A 7106-nucleotide genomic window follows, 5' to 3' on the forward strand; every position below is an offset into this window, starting at 1 on the left:
TTTTTCAAAGTGTGCTTTGTTTTATTCTCTCTTGAAATGTCGCTTTTCTTGTCAGAATGAAACTTCCTGGTTGAATAAAGTAGATTTAAATCTAAATCTGCCAGGGTGTAAATAATTTTCAGGCTTTATTGCTATAAAACATGATGTGAGCTGGAATTATATTTAACAACCCTGTTATAGGCAGACGCGATTAAATTGCGCACCCTGTCTGCATCTGGTCGGTACTTTCACCACGCACTAATAGGATGTGGATACGTTACCTTGAATTGCGGCGTTCCTGGAGAGGAAAGCGGATACCAAAATCTTGTCTCTGTCAGATTTCCAGAGTTGAGGTTTCAAACACGAACTTCAAAGTCCCTCTAATGAGTGGAAAAACATTTCGCCTGCACGACATTAAAGTCTGCCATTTTTTATACGTGTGTGTGTGTGGGGGGGGGGAATACGTGCGCCAGCGTGTTACATTTCACAAGCCTCGCCTTTCAAATGTTAGCAACTCATTTTCACCTCCAGCACAAACAAACAGAAACATATCGCCCATTTCAGCCCATATCAAAGGCACCATTTGTTAACAATAAAAAGCTGGTTTGAAATGGCTCCAGTGCACATTTTTCTGCTGAGACACAGTCCAACATTTCTTTTTTTATGTCACAGATATCAAGAAGGAGAGAAACAGCTCAGGGGAAACTGCACCTAACCGAGTTTAGGTTTGATTTAATTGTTCAGCTGCAACATTTTGATCCGCGCCGTGTCCTTTCAAGAACTTGGCCTCTGCGAAGCGGCATATCAAATTTGGGACATGCTTCCAAGGCTCAGTAACAGATATGGAGAATCGATAAGTGCATTACAAGGCTGTGACAGAACGACCCCGACCCCCAACCCGCCGCGTCTCGTGTCTAAAAGGGTGACAATGGATCTCAGTCACTCTCAGGAGAGCCGATCCAGGACAGATCGCGTTATCTGTCGGGCGATCGATCGTTAACCCTTTGGTCGCTCTGCGGTGACCATCAAAGGCATTTTTAAAGGGCAAAAAATGAGCAGAACATAAATAAATCCCTTTAAATTGAAATGTGAGACTTTTTAAAAAACTGCTGAGTGAAACTTAAACCTGTCGCAATAATCAACCAATCAATCAATCAATTAATCAATCAATCAACTAATCAACCAATCAACTAATCAACCAATCAACTAATCAACCAATCGCATGAGAAATTCCATCACTTTCATTCTGCTGATTACTTTTGTTGTTAAAACGTTATTTATGATTTTTGTTGTGTTTTATTGTTTTGTTGGGTTTCATTTTGGATATTTAAAATATCTGTTCAGTGTTCCTTTCTAAATTAAAGTGTATTAGTTGTTGGATGAGCTTCATTAATATATTACTAGAAAATGGTGTCAAAACAACAATGTTATTATTTATCACGATACATTTTGCTGGACGATAAATTTTTGTGATAAATAATAAAAACATTTCTTTGACCATTTTCAACAACACAGTTCATGATATAATAATGAAAAAACACATTTATCGTAATAATTGGGATAAAAATTGTTATTCTGACAGGCCTTCCTGTGTCACAAAAAATAGTTTGTCTGTCTCCTGAACGGTCGTCCCAACCGTTATAATAGAGAGAAAGATAAACGTTATTTTTGTGTTTTGAAGGGAGTCGGTCCCAAAGGAGTTAATTTAAAAAAAAACTTACAGATAAAAAGAGGAGAAAAGTGGATCAACAATCTACAGCTAAAAACAAGAGGCGATTAAACTAAACGGACAGAAATATATTTATTCAGTGGGACTTTCATGCTAAAAAACAAAGGTTAAATAAATTAAATTATAAATTAACCCACACAGTCACAGTGAGCCGTTTCTTTTATCCCACGTTTTGTCTGGAACATGAACATGGGCTTCGTGTCTGTTTGTGGTTTTTCAACGTTAGAATATCAACAAACTTCTGCTCACATTTGTAACTGAAACACAGTTACAGTTTTCATGTTTCTATTTTGAACACAAATTAATTTAATTGCCTCGAGATGCAAACAACAAACTCAAAGATAAATCCTGTCGGTAAAAGGTGGCTGTGCAAAAGTGCAACGATGTATTTGGGCAGCTGGGTTCTTGCCTCATCAGTATCTACCTCTCCATGTCTTGGTCATTTGAACCTTATTTAGCTCCCTTAGCACCGGCACCATTTCCATTTAGGGGTAAAAACTAAATTCCCAGGTGGTGTCTGCAGGAGAGAGAAAGAGGGGAATAGTTTAGAGAGACGCACTGAGAGACAGCGAGGATAAAAAATGAGCAGTGGGGTTTGTTCAGGTTCAAGATGCGTTGTGTCTGTTGGCAGCTTGTTGGGCCAACATTGTTTAACGCTCTACCCCTCGTCTGTTTGTGAGCTTTTGAGGGCTTTATGGCTCGGTGTGACTCTGCTGCCAATAGGTTCCAGATGCCTCCGGTGTGGGAACCGGGGAGCAGAGGGAGAGGGAAGACTGGGAAGAAGCATAACCAGGTGCGACCCGCGGCTGTCTGGGATGGCTTTCCAGACTCGCGTGAATGTCGAACGAGTCAGCGCAGCATTCCTGGTGGTGACAAACGCAACGGTAGACATGATGTTACACAAAGCAAACCATCACAGCCTCGAATGCGAGCGCCGCATGCACTCACCCTGCAGCGAGGCACCGAGTTCATGCATTGAGTCGCATTGTTCAGCACATTTGCTGCTGGCACCGCCGAGGTCCGACATATGGCAGCACTCTGAGTGTTCAAGCGGGGCGCTGCGGCTCCGAACAGAACCTGCCAGCTCCACAGTGGCCTGCTATAAGGGAAATTGTCAGCAGGAACATTTAAAGGTCCCAAACCGCAAGCACTGATAAATGTCTGCATTTCTCTGTGTAATTACCTTTTATCCCAGGTCCCTTTTCCAAGACGCCAGGAAGAAAACAACAGAGCCAATAAACTCCAGGAGAAAAAATGTTTAAAATAAAGCAGCTTGGTTAACTTTAAGTTTGCTTTGCACAAGGAGAAAAGGGTTTAAACAGAATATCCACAAGTGGCAAAAATGATCAGCATTCAGAATTTCTTTACTTATCGAGAAACAATTTGAACATTCAAAATGCTGTTGTAGATCATGTAGTTCTGATAAAAGGGTGGTCTAATGTAAAATCTACTTTTCTGAGCTTTACATCGTGTCATTATGTTATTCCCTCATCACAAACATACCTGAGTGTTGCCTTGATTCCTTCATGCATGTCTGAGAAATCCTTTAATCTCCATGGCAACCATTCAGCTGTGTGAAACGCCTGGGTGGACCTAGCCCCGCCTTCAGGTCGCAGCTCCTCCTCACGGCTGCAGTTTCCAAGTTAACGAGCTTCTGCCTCACTTTCAAGGCGTTTTGCTATAAAATCCAATTTCTCTTCACTCTTTAGTCCTATTTGATAAATAACAACTGAAGTTAACATAGTTACTTGATTGTGCTATAAAATGGGACGTTTAAAAAATAATTTAAAAGTCCCAGTGCCTTGAAATTGGGTTTCTGTCTCTTTAAAAACTCCATCTTTTTTTCTGGAACTCCATCTTCAGAAATTCATCAAAACAAAACATGGCTAAACCTTTTAACGTTTTTACCAGCGTTGCTCTGAGAAATGGCTCCTTTAACAATGCACAGCTCCACCAGGGGTTTGCTAATTGCTGCTGACTAGTCTGCAGGAGCTGAGTGGGGGTGGGCTGCTCTGTGAGGGAGAAGCTTGTTTGCTTGGAAACTGCAGCTCTGAGGAGGAGTTGCGCCTTGAAGGCGGGGCTAGGTCCACCCAGGCGTTTTGCACAGCTGAATGGTTGCCATGGAGATTCAATCAAACATGAAAGAACCAATGCAACACTCCAGGTATGTTTTTGATGAGGGAATAACATAACATAATGTAAAGCTAAACAGGAAATAAATGTTACAAAATACTGCCCCTTTAATTCTTAGCAGAATTTGCAGAAATTAAAATCCCTCAGGAAGTAGCTCAAAATGTCTGCCGATGCCGTCTAACTGCCAGAAATTCAACAATTTCCTTAAAAGTCTAATATTTTCGTACACATTTTAAAGTATTTTACAACATAAACACCAGCCTGTTCCCTCACCGGCGTCTTTTATCTGCTAAATAAACACGCTGCCCTCCCTGGCTGTGATTTAGGGGGTCAAGGACCTGTTAACCTGTCAGCCCTCCCACTTCCCGCCTCTCTGTTTAGATTATTCTGTAGAAAGCAGGTGACTCTCCTGTGTCACAGATAAGACTGCAGCGGAGGGTCAGACCCAGGGGGAATAAAAACTGAGGAAAAATAACCAAAAATATGATTACTCACTGTAAAAAAAATAATAAAGAAAGAAAGTAGTTTCCCCCCTAAACTTCTTCAAGGCTATTACACTGATAGAAATTCCTCTCCCTCCTCAACAGTCTGGCCCCGAGCGCTCAGGGGGGCCGCAGTCTTCGCCACATCTCAAGCTAATTTACAAAGATCCCGAATTATTCTCTTATCTGGGGCTTTAAAGGTTGTAAGGTTGATTAACAAGGTCCTGTCCTGTTTATCAGTCCGGGGCCTGGGTGTGGAAAATAGCCTACGATAAGTGCACAGACCATTAAACATTCTATTTCCCCTAATATTTGTTGGCAACCATCAGCTTAACTGATCTCCCTTCACTTTAATTAAAAGGGATTCCCATCTTGTTGGGGTCATTATGTGCTGGCGGACGCCGGGAGAGGGGTTTGTGATGAGTTCAGCGTTCCCTCTGTCCCCAGGTTGCCAGAAGGCAGTTTTTTTCACTTAACCCCTTCCTCGCCAGGCTGCTCTTTATCCCTTGTTTTGTATCCAGCGGCTCTTAAATGGATCCAGGACTCGTTCAATCTGTTGGCCTCAATGCATTGTAATTGTCCCATTAACCTAAAAGTTGTTTGTAATGCATAAAAACTCCTAATTACTTCAAAACGGTATATTCTTTACTGCAAGTTTCACCTATAGACAGGGCCGGCCCAAGCCTTTTTGGGGCCCACAACACCAACATGCTTTATCATTCCTAAGCTAACATACCTACTGTCTTTAGCATCTTTTAGGATTAGCTTACATCATACCAATGGTTGTTGATTTTAAGCTTTCAGGAGTGGAAATGCAGAGTGGTGTTTAAGTGTGTCATTAATTCAACTATTTGAAAGTTACATCAGCTGATAAACAGTAAACAAGTTAAGAACACTGGCAGCAAATAACAGGAAGAGACTTTAAAAAAAATGTATAAAGTGTTAGCTTGGTGCTGTTGGGCCCCCCTGGTGGTGTGGGTGAGTTTATAAACAAAACATAGGAGGCTGAGGCTAACTAGCTAACCACAAATGTCTGGATTAAGGCAAACTACCTCAAAGTTTTCATGAGTTGTACATGAGAAATCTATTGAAACAAACAGACAAAGATTATCTGCTTGTAATTTACTGTTTACTATATTAGCCTGAGCTAACACCGTTAGCAGGAGCAAACACTTTTAGCACGAGCAAACACTTTTAGCACGAGCAAACGTGAAATCAAAACAAATGGAAAAATAATGAATGGATGTTTAAAGTGACAACGAAGCATCTCTAAGTTGTTGTAGCGTCTAACATGTTTGAGGAATGTTTGTGATCTCGATGCTGACCTTCAGGTAGAAACTGGAGCTCTTTGCACTAAACTGTCCAATCACTGTTTCCAAACAGCAGCTGCTTTTTCGTCTCAATCTCTCCTCTTCCTCCGTTTGGTCCTCCTTATCTTTTGTTCCATGTTTTGTTTTCTGCGTTGTCTTTGAAATTGACAGGACCGAACGTTACTGCCCCCGCTGGCCGGATCACGATCTGTTCAGGATCCGTCACTCTGGCTCATCTGGAGAAACACTTCCAGATCATTCTGAAAATGTACATCAAATAAAGTAACATATTTATTCACATGAATTAAAATACTACTTGTTACAATATTACCTGTTTTCTTAGACAATGTTATAATTCTCTTAATGAATAACTGTTAGCTAGTAGCTACTGTCAGTGCGCCCTCTGGTGGACTCATCAAGGACAAAAAAGACCTTTTTGACTGTACAAGACTATATAGTACCATGTGTTATTGGAAAACACTAGTTTATTATGTTTTCTGTTTGATATTTGTACAAGGGCACATACATTTACTTTTTTTCAGAAGCATTGTTCCAAAACGCGGTTAATTTTTTTTTTCTTTGTTTCTTATTATTCTCCTTAAATCATATACTATTTTAATGATTAAAGTTACTTAGAAAAAGAACTGAAAAGTATTTCTTTTAGCACATGTGTAAATTAGCTGATGGTACGGATCGCGCAGTGACACCTAGCACACGCTATCTACCCAAGATGCATTGCAATGTAAACAAAATGGCAACTTGCTCTTCGTCTGTAGAGTTTATTGGCAGCTTATAATCTTAGTGGATTGTCGCATCAACCACACCGAGGTTGTAATCCACAGATTTAACTCAACCTATCTTCACCTAACTTTGTGTCATTAAATACTTTATGTAATGTGATTGAGGTGTCCTCAGTATGTTAACTATAGTTATTAAATGCACGTCGTCTTTTCCTTTTCCTTTTTCTTGCATAGTTCCTACAACATGGTGACCCATGTGGCAAGATTTTATTTAAATTTATAAAAACTAAAACACCCAGTACCGTCTTGTACAGTCTATTTACTACCTGATTGTTGATCCCTGTAAATGGATCCAGCTTGTGCAAAGTTTAGTCTTTTCCAGGGAAGTGTTTAGATATTCACAGTATCTCTCTGAACCGAGGGGCATAAGAATCCGGCCGTAATGGTTTGATTTGCCCAACTCTAGTTGGATCGATGCGGCTGTTTACAGTTTCTCCCTCTTTCACCCCTTTTGTCTTCTTTCTAATTTAGTGTTCCCAAACCACACTCAGGAGTCTGAGTGTGTCTGCTGCGCTTGCATCTTTGCCCTCCTCCCTGCTCTCCATCACTGTCCATTGATGTTTTCCCTCTCTCTTTCTTTTTGCTCGCCATCACTTCCTAAGAAAAATTAATGAAAGATTAATGCTGCTCAGAATAATATAGTTATAGAAAAAACTGCATCCTTGCACCGACA

General features: G+C 40.6%; 1 long non-coding RNA gene across 1 annotated transcript; it reads right to left on the reverse strand.

The window, feature by feature from the left end:
- Window positions 1-1795: 1795 nt before the first annotated feature.
- Window positions 1796-5790, reverse strand: LOC122829104. The gene is made up of 4 exons (XR_006370326.1): window positions 5649-5790; window positions 2892-2907; window positions 2657-2807; window positions 1796-2571 (listed from the first exon to the last, which is right to left on the reverse strand). It is a non-coding gene; the product is annotated as an uncharacterized LOC122829104 (long non-coding RNA).
- Window positions 5791-7106: the final 1316 nt, after the last annotated feature.

Source organism: Gambusia affinis, linkage group LG04 (genome assembly GCF_019740435.1).
Source record: "Gambusia affinis linkage group LG04, SWU_Gaff_1.0, whole genome shotgun sequence".
NCBI lineage: Eukaryota > Metazoa > Chordata > Actinopteri > Cyprinodontiformes > Poeciliidae > Gambusia > Gambusia affinis.